The sequence below is a fragment of the Ochlerotatus camptorhynchus genome, unplaced genomic scaffold (genome assembly GCF_037179485.1).
Source record: "Ochlerotatus camptorhynchus isolate MF236.1 unplaced genomic scaffold, CSIRO-AGI_Acam_v1.1 ptg000480l, whole genome shotgun sequence".
Lineage (NCBI taxonomy): Eukaryota > Metazoa > Arthropoda > Insecta > Diptera > Culicidae > Ochlerotatus > Ochlerotatus camptorhynchus.
Window position 1 is genome coordinate 27729 of NW_027040965.1, and position 12672 is coordinate 40400.

A 12672-nucleotide genomic window follows, 5' to 3' on the forward strand; every position below is an offset into this window, starting at 1 on the left:
TGGAATCTTCTTCTTCTTCTTATTCGCATTTCAAGCTTATTGCTTAGCGCATATTAGCTTATTGCGTACTCTCAACTTAGTGTTCTAAATGCACTTCCACAGTTATTAATTGAGAGCTTTCGATGCCAATACCATTGCATGAATTTGTATATTGTGTGGCAAGCACAATGATACTCTATGCCCAGGGAAGTCGAAAAAATTTCTAACCCGAAAGATTCCCTCGACCGGACCGGGAATCGAACCCGCCGCCTCCGGCTTGGTAATACCGTGCCTTTACTGACTAGGCTATGAGCTTCATTATGGAATCATTTGATGCTATTATGAAAGTTTGTACTTGGCAGAAGCAAGAAGAGGTTGAAAAGTATGTATTTGACACATACAACCTGTCATTTTCGCTTTCAGTGCGTCACAATCAGCGAATTTATGACTTGTGAGCGTTCACTCAGAGTGAGCGCTCACGAATCGTAAAATCGCTGATTGTGACGCACTGAAAGCAATAATGACAGGTTTTATGTGTCAAACATCTAGTTAACAACCTTATCTTGTGACTTACAACTACTAACTATCATTATAATATCAAATGATTTCATAATTCCGAAAAACAATTTTTTATAGCAAGTGAGTGGAAGCAAGCCTGGATTTGACGATAATAAATATCTTGAGGTAGTCCGCATATACAAGTATACACCCCAGTGGTATGTCTAGACAAACATCGTTTAGAAATATTGAGAACAGTAATCGTCCAAGATTACTTTCTTGGGGAACGCCTGAACTGTTAGAGAAGATGTAGAACTGCGATGATCCAAGCTTGACAGTGAGTCGTCTGTTCACCAAATAAGAATCCAGCCAACCGACTTATCTTAATCAGCAGTAGATGATGATCTACACGGTGAAACAGTTGCTTTGGGGTCTGTGAAGACTGTGTCAGTTTGAGCCCAATTCTGAATTACCTTGATGCAATACAACGAAAGCTCTGTCGATTGCCCTTCCTTTAAAAAATCCATGCTGATCAGATGAATGGACCGATTTTACTGTATCAAACAGCACACTAAGATTTCCAAAAGTTTGGAGCTAGCACATAATGAGGTAATACCACAGACAAACAGACATAACACATTGGTGGAACGTTTGCCACAGTTCCTTGTTTGTTTCGGAAAATCGTCACTGTTCATGGAAGTATCGCTCCCTCACATCAGCAGACGGTTCCGCTAGTATTCATTCTGTTGACAACAAAAACAGAATCGTTATATCCAAAAGTAAGGCAGGAAATCCTGGAAGCAGCAGTTATGTTTTTTGTTATTGAATGAAAAACCACAGAATTCACCATTCTTCATTTCATGAGCTGTTCTTTGGCATTATCTTTTATTCAACCTTAGCTGTTTTTTTGTTATTGAATGAAAAATCACAGAATTCACCATTCTTTATTTCATGAGCCGATTTTTGAGGAAAACCTTATATGTGTATGTAAGAATATATTACAACAAATGTGTGATTTTTTTATTTCTAGATGCGATTCATTTCAAGATATAGTTCAAAACTATGCTGAATTTTCATTGCCAGATTACTTAACCGCTATTGCTACTAATATTGGATCTAAGTACGTCACTTACGATGTGATAAATAATGGATTCCAAACTGCGCTTATTAAATAAACTATGTTTGTTTAACTTGTATCATCTTTTATTCAACACTTAGCCTAATTTAAGCATTGTTTACCATGCTTGAAACAGGTTTCTAGAGTTACACAGCAGCAAGGTATTTATGCTTAACGTCCATTATGCCTACCGTATATTATGCCCAACGTCCATTATGCCTAATGACTTTATGCCTAACGTCCATTATGCCTATCGTCCGTATGCCTAATATCCGTATGCCTAACGTATTTATGCCTAATGGGGTACACTCGTCATTAAGGATGCAGAAATCAAATATCCGGAGAACTTTAAGATTTGGGCGTAATTGCTTTTGTAAACAAACATGTCAATCGCTGATTTCTCGCGAATAAAAGGACAATCTCGTGATCAAACTATACAAAATGATAGAGGAACCATTCATCTACCTGTTTGTGTTGTTAGTTTTTTAGATTGAGCTTTAATTCGCGAGAAATCGTCAAATGAAGTGTTTGTTTACAAAAGCAATTACGCCCTAATCTCGCAGTTCTCCGGATATAGTGAACAGTGAAAATTTAGCCAGGTGCCGCTTACGTCACTTTCTCATCAAACAGTAGTGAAATTTCCGCATTTTTTGTGGAATCTTAGGATGCTCCTGATGTTTTAACAAATCACTGACATTCTCGAAACTTTGATTTTAATTGTGTTGTTTCTTTAAAGTTTATGCAACTACCCTGAGGTTATCTGTTCTTTCCTGAAATTCTCGAAACCTCTTTAACGCTTTTGCAGTTCTCGTGAAGCTTGTTTTACTGTCATGAATTTAATTAAACTGTCATAAGAGTGTCTAAAATTTCATGAAGTGCACTGAAGCACTCAAACAATGTCTCAACATCTTCAAAAATCTATGAAAATCTGGAAACTTCCCATAAATTTTTCCGTTAATTTTCTGAAATTCATGGAACTTTCCTGGAGTTCCAGATTTCTTTCTTTGAAATGATCCCACATTATATTAATGTTCATGAAACATTCGTGGAGTTTTTGGATCTTTCCTAAAATTCCATGGTCTTATATGAAGGTCTTGGAGTTTTTGAAATTTTCTAAAATGTCTTTCCTTCGTTAAAATTTCTGAAACTGTTTTAAGTTCTCTCAATTTGTCTGGAATCAAAACGAAATAATTAATGTTGAAATAAGAATTTCAACGGGGTTCTCATATCGATCGCCATGTTCCACTCGCCTTCTGGAGTGTGGTCTGTGCACTTGACCATTGGCCTCCATAAGACCCCTTTATGTCTCGCAAAATAAGATAAAAATCAAAAACTGTTCACTCTAATTCATAACTTTTCCAATAGTCTAGACTTTCGCAATGTTATTCAAGCGGTCCAAACGAATTATAAATTAAAATTATCTAGGCTGAATTCCTCAATACCATTTATTTTACTGAAGTTAACTGAATTGCCTTTAATTTGCCATAATTTGTATTCCAATAGCTTTGGAAAGTTCATAAACGCTCACGTAACTTTTCCTAAAATCACTTACTTCCTCTGAACATCCCTGAAGTTTTCTATACTTCACGGAGCTTCCCTAAATATTCATAATTCCCTGACGCTTATGAAGTTTTTGGATCATTTAGATCTACGGAAGTTTTTGTAAGTCTCTGCAAATTTTCTTAATTTAACGGGATTGCTCTAAAGCTACTTGATCACCCTCGATGTACTGGGACTTCACCGTATATCATGAAACTAAGTAAAAATTTCTAAATTTCATTGAAAATCTATGGAATTTCTTGATTATATCGCATTTTAATTTATTGGAAACGCCTTGAAGTTCTTTAATTAACTTAGTAAAATTTTCGCCAATTTTTGAAGTTCTTGGAATTCCCATGGTAATCATATGATATTCTTAAAATAATGTCACATGCTACAATGCAAGACCATGCTGGAGGTGGCTGGGTTGGATTCCCGGTCGGGTTGGAAAAACTTTAGACTTCCCTGGGCATAGAGTATGATTGTACTTGCCACACAATTATACTAATGCAAAAATGGTACAGGCATCGAAAGCTCTCAATCAATAACTGTGGCAGTGCATCAATAGAAGACTTAGTTGAGAGCACGCAATAAGCTAATATGCGATAAGGAATAAGCTTGAATTGCAAAGAACAAGAAGAAGATGTTCCTGATGTTAATATAACTTCCCTTACGTTCTAAAAATTATCTTTGAACTTTAATGAAGATTCCGGAATTACTCTGAATGTCTCGAAATTTCTGCAAGCTTTCTAAAATTTCCTTGGAATTATTTGAACTACCCTTTGGTTATCTGATCTTTCCAGATCAGAGAAGCTTCACTGGAACTCACAATTCTACTTTATCTTGGTTTTGCTCTGAAATAAATGTAACTCCCCTAAACACTGATGTGTTCATATGTTCAAATTTTCATTCAAATCTGAATGGTTCAGGACAAAAGTGGCTATTTTTACTCCATTGTGAGCTGAGAATGTTCAATAGGGAAAGTAGGCGTTATTAGAAAATGTTAGCGATGAACCTGCAATATCTGTGTGGCTATAAAATAGTGGCATAACAGATTCACTACAATTACAATTTACCTGTTCCATCCAAAAATCCATAACAGATCCATAATAGGAACACATGATCCCTTCTTCCATCTTCTTCTTCTTATTCGCATTTCAAGTTTATTGCTTAGCACATATTAGCTTATTGCGTGCTCTCAACTTAGTGTTCTAAATGCACTTCCACAGTTATTAATTGAGAGCTTTCGATGCCAATACCAATGCATGAATTTGTATATTGTGTGGCAAGCACAACGATACTCTATGCCCAGGGAAGTCGAGAAAATTTCCAACCCGAAAGATTCCCTCGACCAGACCGGGAATCGAACCCGCCGCCTCCGGCTTGGTAATACCGTGCCTTTACTGACTAGGCTATGAGGCCCCTTCCAAGCGATATTTAATATCTTAAATATTTTGGATTACTGATCGCCGTATCCATTATGACGTAATTATGCAAGGGATGAGTTCAAGTTCCAGTCAGATCGAAAATCCTTATAATTTTTTGTAAGGAGTAGGGGAAATGGCTCTAATGTTGGCCTATGGATCTAAAATTGGGCCCATCGCTAAAAATCTGCTATTCATCAATTGTATCTAGATGAACGCGTCATTGGGACGGTACTAATGGATATTTTTACCGAATTTAAGTGCCGTAAAACGGCGTAGCTTTGATAGCTTTAAGTATATTCTAAATATTTTTTATAACCATTAATGTTTTTCATATATTATTTGTATACAAGTACTGAGGATCCTAAAGCGAATTCGTAAGTAATATGATTAACGAAAATTTTTGAATTTGCGCTGTTTTGTTTTGTCTTGTGGCCGAATATCAGTAACTTTGATAATACTCAATGTATGTAAAAAAAAAACATGCGTTATTCTCAAACAATTTTGTTCAAGAAATATGGAACTTTGAATGAGTATTTAATTAGATGTCTCTAAGAAATAAGAAGACCATATTTAATTTGTGATGGCTATATCGAAAATACATTTAATAAATGATTGTTTGCGTGCCCTTTCCATCGGGCAAAAACACTACGTGAAATCAAACCTAATACCCAAAGCTACAAATTGGACCCATGTTTCCAATTAGGAAATAGTGCGGAGAGTCAGTTTAATCAATATATTCTACTATCAAAGCTACCCACATTATCAAAGATATCCCGATTTAGGGTACTTAAAAAGTAATGAACAGTTAAAATATAAAATAAACAATGATTATCAGCACACCATACCAGCAACACTTCTCCCAATCGAACGATCACATTGCGACCTGCCACCGCGAAGAAGCGATCATCGCTCTCGCAGGCGACAACGATCGAACCACAAAAAAAGTGCACAAAACATACGATCATCGTGAAACATGAAAACATAAACCGTAAATGAAAAAAAAACTAAAATCTCACATACACATGCCCACCCGATCCAAAGCCGAACTGCTTCAGATCGCGGACTCTTCAATCGCTTGGCACGGAGCCTTTTCCGATCGCGAAGAAGATGAAGAAAAAACACTCACGGGGTGTTGTGAAGAGAGTATACACAACATACAAGGCAGAGAACAAGAGAGAATAAACAATCATCAAAATAGCGATAACCGAGAAAGAAGCTATAGGTAAAAGAAACAACATTTGAACGAGAGGCTCAACACAACAAAAAACCGTGGAAACCGGTTTGCCCGCGTGTGTTCCTCATCCAAAGCATCATCGATCGAGCCTCACCTACTACTTCTTCAAGATCGCTCTGGAAAGCCGGCTTTTCTTCAGCTCTGTGCTACACTGCACTGCGTATAGTGTATGTGTAATGTGTAGGTTTTTGCTTCTAGAGTTGTGTGCCTACCTCCGGCTTCTCTTGGGTCGAGCAAACGTGATTTAAAGAGCCTTTCGCAGCAGCCAGCATCAATAGAATGAAAACAACGCACGAGAGAAAAATACACATCTAAAAACGTGTGTAGGAAGTAAACTTGGATGTGTCGAGTTTAAGGTGTATTCAGATCTGAGCGATATTTCACGCGCGGAGAGAGATTTTGCGAAGGTACGAGAGAGAGAAAAGTACTAGTTGTCTCTCTCATTCCAACGCAAATTTTGCTCCGCTCCGCTAATGTACGCTTAGATCTGAATACACCTTTAAGCGGACAGCGAGATAGACAACGTTTTATTGGTGTGGACCTTGTTGATTTTGGTGGTAGATGTGGATACATAAACAGAAAACAGGGTTTTGATGGAAGTTTTTCGGTGAGAGATTTTTTTACTGTGCTCCATAGACTTAGATGCTCTTCAACGTATCTTAAGCTGTAGATAAAGGTCGTTTGGCGATACGAAGGTCATGTTGCTGCATATTCAAATTATGTTGTTTTGGTTGGTAAATTTATCAGCTATAGTTTTTTTTTAATTTTTATTCAATTTTAATTTTGTTTAATAGCTCTCCCAACACATCAGTAGTGTCTCATTCTGGAACATGGAAGAACGAAGCACAGAACATAATGACAAAAGCAACGATGATAACATACCAGTCGTGTACAACAACTTAATGATGTCGTCGGTCTTCCGGATGGTGACACTGGTGAAGACGCTCATTTCCTTTCGAATTCAAGATTGTATGCTTTTTATGACACAGTCACGAAATGTTGCGGTAGGGATGACTTCCCTAAATTTTCAAGTTAGCAACCAAATGTACTGGCAATTCATGCAATGGAGTGCAGCCTACAAGACAGTTTTTCCAGAATGCAATCACAAGATCATTTTCTAGATGCAATACATTTAGGGAAACAAAGTTTGTTCAAAAAATAAGCTAACATAAAAATTACAAAATTAAGTTAAGAACCTTCAGGCTACCACATTACAGAACCTGTTCATGATGCGAAATATAGCAAATGCTGCATAATTGCATGCAAATCTCTAATAGAAGCCCACATTTCCCAGTTGAATCTTTTATGTGATCCAAGCATCCCTATTACACGACAAAAAGCAATCCAAACACTAACTTTGAATGCCGAATGGGCTAGACGAACAGATAATGGGAGAGATTACTTCCTTCTGAATGCATTTTGAACACCTCCTGAATGGCGGTTGAAGGCGACAGTTCCCCTTCAGTTAATGATGAAAGAGTGTCTGGGAAACAATTTGAACAATCCAAAAGCGCGGAGTGATTCAATTAAGGGGAATATATTTATTTAATATAATAGCCAGGTTTTAATGGTTTTGTAAGGAGAAGGTGTTACAACCCTTGTGTCAAATACGAGTAGGGAAAGGTCGGGGGTGGGGGGATAGCATTTACCGGCACAGAGTGAGCAAATTGCGCCATCTTCAATTCTCAGCTACAAGTAGGTGATATGGTGAGACTGGTTACTACCATACGTTGAGTTTTAATAAGCTAATGATGAAACGACATCCAATTTCATCACATCAACGGCAGGTCAATTTTGACGGCATTTCGACCACTTGAAACAAAGATAGAACCAGGGAAGCAGCTTCCACACCTGAACCCCTACTTATATCGTCCCATCAACTCATGAACCGGGGTCCAACGGTTTCACCTCCCTTCCGTAGGAAGACGTGATCAGAGATTTTATGCTTCAGAAAATCCCATCGACGGCGACTGGGATTTATTTATTTATTTATTTATTTGTCGTCAATCAGTGTAGACCGTTTTACAATTGTTGTCTTAAGTGCTATTTTTACAATTTTGTCTTTGTTTATATTTTTTTATAATATGTCTTAAGAACAAGTTAAAATATTACTTCTAGTTGACGTTATACGAGGAATTAAAATATTGCTTCAATTTGGTTTTTGTCATTGTAAAGTCAATGTTATCGCAGTGTTTATTATATGTATCCATCATTTGGTTCAAGGGTCCAAATTTGGCATAATTCGTACGATGACGATTTGTAGCAAATATATTTATATTTCGTAAATGCCTAGATAGACAATAGATCTATTGAATCAATTCGATGTGATACGATATCGTTTACGAAAGAAATCATAGCAAATTCACGACGCTCTTTTAATGTTTGGATATTTATGAGCATACACCGAGCTGTGTAAGATGGCAGAGGAAATACAGTCCAACCTAACTTGCGGAGTGCATACAATAGAAACTGCTTTTGAACGGACTCTATATTCTTTCTTCGTGTGTGATTGAAAAAGGAGAGCAAACTATGCTGCAATATTCTAATATCGACCTTACATAAGCACTGTACAATGTTTTTATCATATACGGATCGTGAAAGTTATAGCAGAAACGTTTTATGAAACCAAGCATGTTGTTAGCTCTGTTAATAATTGTGTTATAATGATCGGTGAAAGTAAGTTTTGAGTCCAAAATAACACCTAGATCCCTGACTCTATCACTCTTTTCTACGATCTGGTTTCCTAAAGGGATTGTTACATCGGGTAGGATTTGTTTTCTATTAATGGTAATTGAGTTACATTTTTTTATTTTAATTGTAGCAGGCTTTTTTGACACCAAGTATAGAATATCTGAATTTCCTCTTTGAATGTGATGATGTCTTTGGCATCTTTTATTTCCAAAAAAAGTTTAATGTCATCAGCATATATTGAAGTGCACACTTGCTGAAGGTGCCGAAAGGAACCAAGAAGTTTGTCCCAAAGAAACCACCTAGCAGAAATAATAGTGCGAAGAGTAATGTCGGATCCGAGTCTTGAAAAGGAAGTACCAATGAGGTCAGCCTGGAGGAATCCCTAGACCAAGGTTGCAAAGACTCATTTCAGCTAAAACAATGTTTTTATAAATTATGAAATAATTAGATGCCATGATCAAATTTTGAATTGGTAGGATACAAGAAGAGGTTGCAAAGCATGTGTTTGACATATTAAACCTGTTTATTTCACTTCATGAGAGTCACAATCAGCGATTTTTCACAAACTCACTCACTCACTCACTCACTCACTCAGCGATCAGCAAATCGCTGATTGTGACTCATAGAAAGCAAAATTTACAGGTTTTATGTTTCCAACGCATACTTTGTAACCTCTTCTTGTAAGTTACAAGTAAAACATGCCATCATACCATCTTTTGGTTTTATTATTCCGAAAAACATTATTTTAGCTGAAATGAGTCTTTGCAACCTTGCCCTAGACCAGTTGCAATTAACTCAATTTAGCTGTAAAATGTGTTCAAGATGGTTTGGATAAACTCACAGTTCCGTTGAACCAAACGTGACGTCTGTCATTTCTGACACCGACCGTTACCGTAGCTCTCAGAATCTCCCACAGGGTTGTCGCTGGGTTTGGCGGTACAGAGTTATCCCGATATTCCGAACAGTCATGATCCATAAATTAGACGTATATTATTCACGTTTTGGACACTATATTATTAATTTTGATCCATAAACCTCTACCTACAATACACGGGTAGGGCAGTAAATCTAAGTAGATATGCAGTAGAGCAATTTTTCAAGGTTTATGGATCAAATTTTTTAAAAAATAGTGTTTTTAAACATGAATAATATACGACTAATTTATGGATCATGCCTATATTTTTAAGTGCGCAAACTTGATTTTTATGGAGCATTTTCTTTAGTTTAAGGTTCATTGCTGAATGTTTTATGGATCAATTGCAATATGTTTATGGGTAATTCGTACAATTTCAATGCTCATTCTTTAGAAATTTATTGGTACATTTTTACAATTGTGTTGCTAAATTTCACATAAAATATGGATATAGATAAAAATATAGATAATGGATCATTCACACTTTTTAAGGGATTTTTTCCGATGTTTCATGGATCATTTGGATGTTTTTAATGGAACGTTTTTCTATATTTTATGGATCGTTTTATCAATTCTAAAGGTGCATACTTAGGGCTGACATCCAGAACCTTTCATGTATCATTGAATATAAAATTATATAACATGATCATTCTGATTCGTCAATTTGGTTACTGAATGTAATTATTTACCGATTCCCGATAATTTCCTGCCGTTTAAACACTACTCAAAATTCAATACCCTCGAAATTGCCATCAGAACTCTCTAAAAATTCTTCTCAGAACTTATTTAGTAGAATATTCAGTAGAAATGGACCTACAATCCTCTTCAAAATCAACATGGAATTACTCCCAGAACTACCAAAAACATCTACTCTGAACTCTCACAATTGACCCTTCGACTATTTCTCTGAAATACCTTCTTGGTATCCCTAGAATGCATTCTAAAATCTCCTCAACGTTCTCTTCGTATTTTTCCGGTGTAATCCAGGTTTGTCCGATTTTCCAGTTTACTAGTCACCCTAATATGATATCTTGATCTTTGTTTCTAGCAATAATTCCTATGTTTCATTTTCGTCCACAAATTTGAATTTGATCTGAGATGGGCCGAGTTAAGTCTGGGATTAAATAGGAAACTAAATTTGTTGTTGTGATGTCGCTGATAATGATGACTCAGGTTGCTGTCGGTTTGGTTGTTTTAACGGTTAAAAAAAAAAAAAAATCAAAATTGAGAGTACGTGACATCACATTGAAAACTAATTCTGCTATCAGTGAGAGCAAACTGAAAACTTGATGTTATGCTAAGACAATGAAATCAATGCAATTTAAAAAACCAGGTCTGGTTTTGACCACTTACAACTCTGCCAATAGCGGATGGATATTAATTCAAAACAAGCCAATCGATTGAAATATCATCTACGAATCTAAAAAAAAAATGAACACATTATCAATTTTCAAAAGGTCACTATTGAAAATTGCATGTATGTGAAACTGTTACTATAATAATGAAAATTATCACCGATCGACTGAGAAAACCGCTTTCCCTAACACAGATTTAAAAATCGAATTCACTCCGACCTCACCGAACGGTGTTTATTCAATCACCGCGTGTGCTGAGTGGTGGTGTCCCGTGGTCATCATCAGCAGTAGCAGCAGTAGTGCTTTCGGCACGAGGCGTTGTAGATTGTTCTCCAGCAAGCGCGAGCTGCAGCCAACTGAGCGGCCCATTCGCCGAAGTAGGAGGAAGAAGTTGCACCGCTACTGATCGAATTTCAGTTGCTCGTCGTGAGCCACTGTGGGTCATCTATGCCAAGCGCCTCATCGTTCCAAACAACATACAGCTCGCCAACCTTATCTATGTAAAACACCTTAGCAGTTCAGCATTACTCAACCATCACAACAAAACGGTCCTTTTCAGGAAGAAGTTGAAGAGTATTTTCTGGACACTTCTCGCGTTACCTTTCAAATAGACCAATCTATATTGATCGATTCTCTTTATCGTCTCTATCTTTCGTTAATAACTCGGCTCCAAAAACATGCTCAGCTGTTATTATCTTCTAATACGCTTAATAATAGATTTCGTTAATAGACTATGTAGAAAAATTAGCCCGAAATATGAATATCAACGAAAGAGAGTGTCGATGAAGAGAATCGATCAATGTAGATTGATCTATTTGGTAAGTGACACTAGACTTGTCAAGGTCATTAATCGGATGTCAGTTCTCATAAGTTTAAATCTTACATACCATGTATTTTAGAGGTAACATTGGACAACATGGCAACATGGATTTTAATTCTTATTACGCCAATCGATAGAAAATTTTTCTACGAATCTGTTAAAATTAAGAGTATCAGTTTTCAAATGGTCACTTTTAAAAATTGCACGAATGTGCAACTGTTGCTATGATAATTAAAATAAGCATCGTTTGCCTGTTGATGCAATAAAATTCTTCCCGAATTTTCTAAACAAGAGAGACTTAAATTTTGCATCAAAAAGCATAAACCCCAGTATGCTCAAATTCTGTGATTGATGTGTTTTCCCTAACACAGATTTAATTTCCGAATACCAAATTAATGGGCAGGTCAATCTCTTCAAATTTCTACAATTATAGGGCGAAGTAAGAGATATTTGAGAAAGTGTTTGCAAGTTTATCGATATAGCCATGTCGCAGCATTTGGCTACACAATATAAGCGTGCAAAGGAATTGCAAGCGGACAAACCTTCGAAGAAACAGTCGAAAACTGATGCTGAAAGAAATCGATGTTACTGAGAGAGGTCTTCAAGACATCGTCCTTTACCAAAAATGCAACGCATGAGCACCGCTATCATCTCCAAGAACATCGAGGAAATCATTCCGCAGCATTGTTCTAAACTGGCTTTCAAGCTTTCAACCCATCGGTCCTTTTCAGGAACACAAATAAAAGAGTTAAGTAAAGAGTTCAAATAAGAGCTTGTATCCAAGACACATTTTCCAGGATTTGCTACATGGACACCGACAGAGCACCTCAAAAACAGAACATTATTAATATTTACAATACTTTTGCTGTGTCATCAAAAATTTTCTTTCGTAATCCTACGTCAAATCTACGGTCGTGCCTTGGATACAACCTCTTATTTTTTTTTAATTTTCAGTAGTGTCTTTTTACATCAAATAAACAACTGAAACTGTTGTTGCAGTTTTGTTTGTATTGCCTTGGGAGAACATCCAAATAATCATTTTGTCAAGCTTCTGCATTCATTTTCCATCTATCGGAAACTACACGTAATCTGTTTCCCG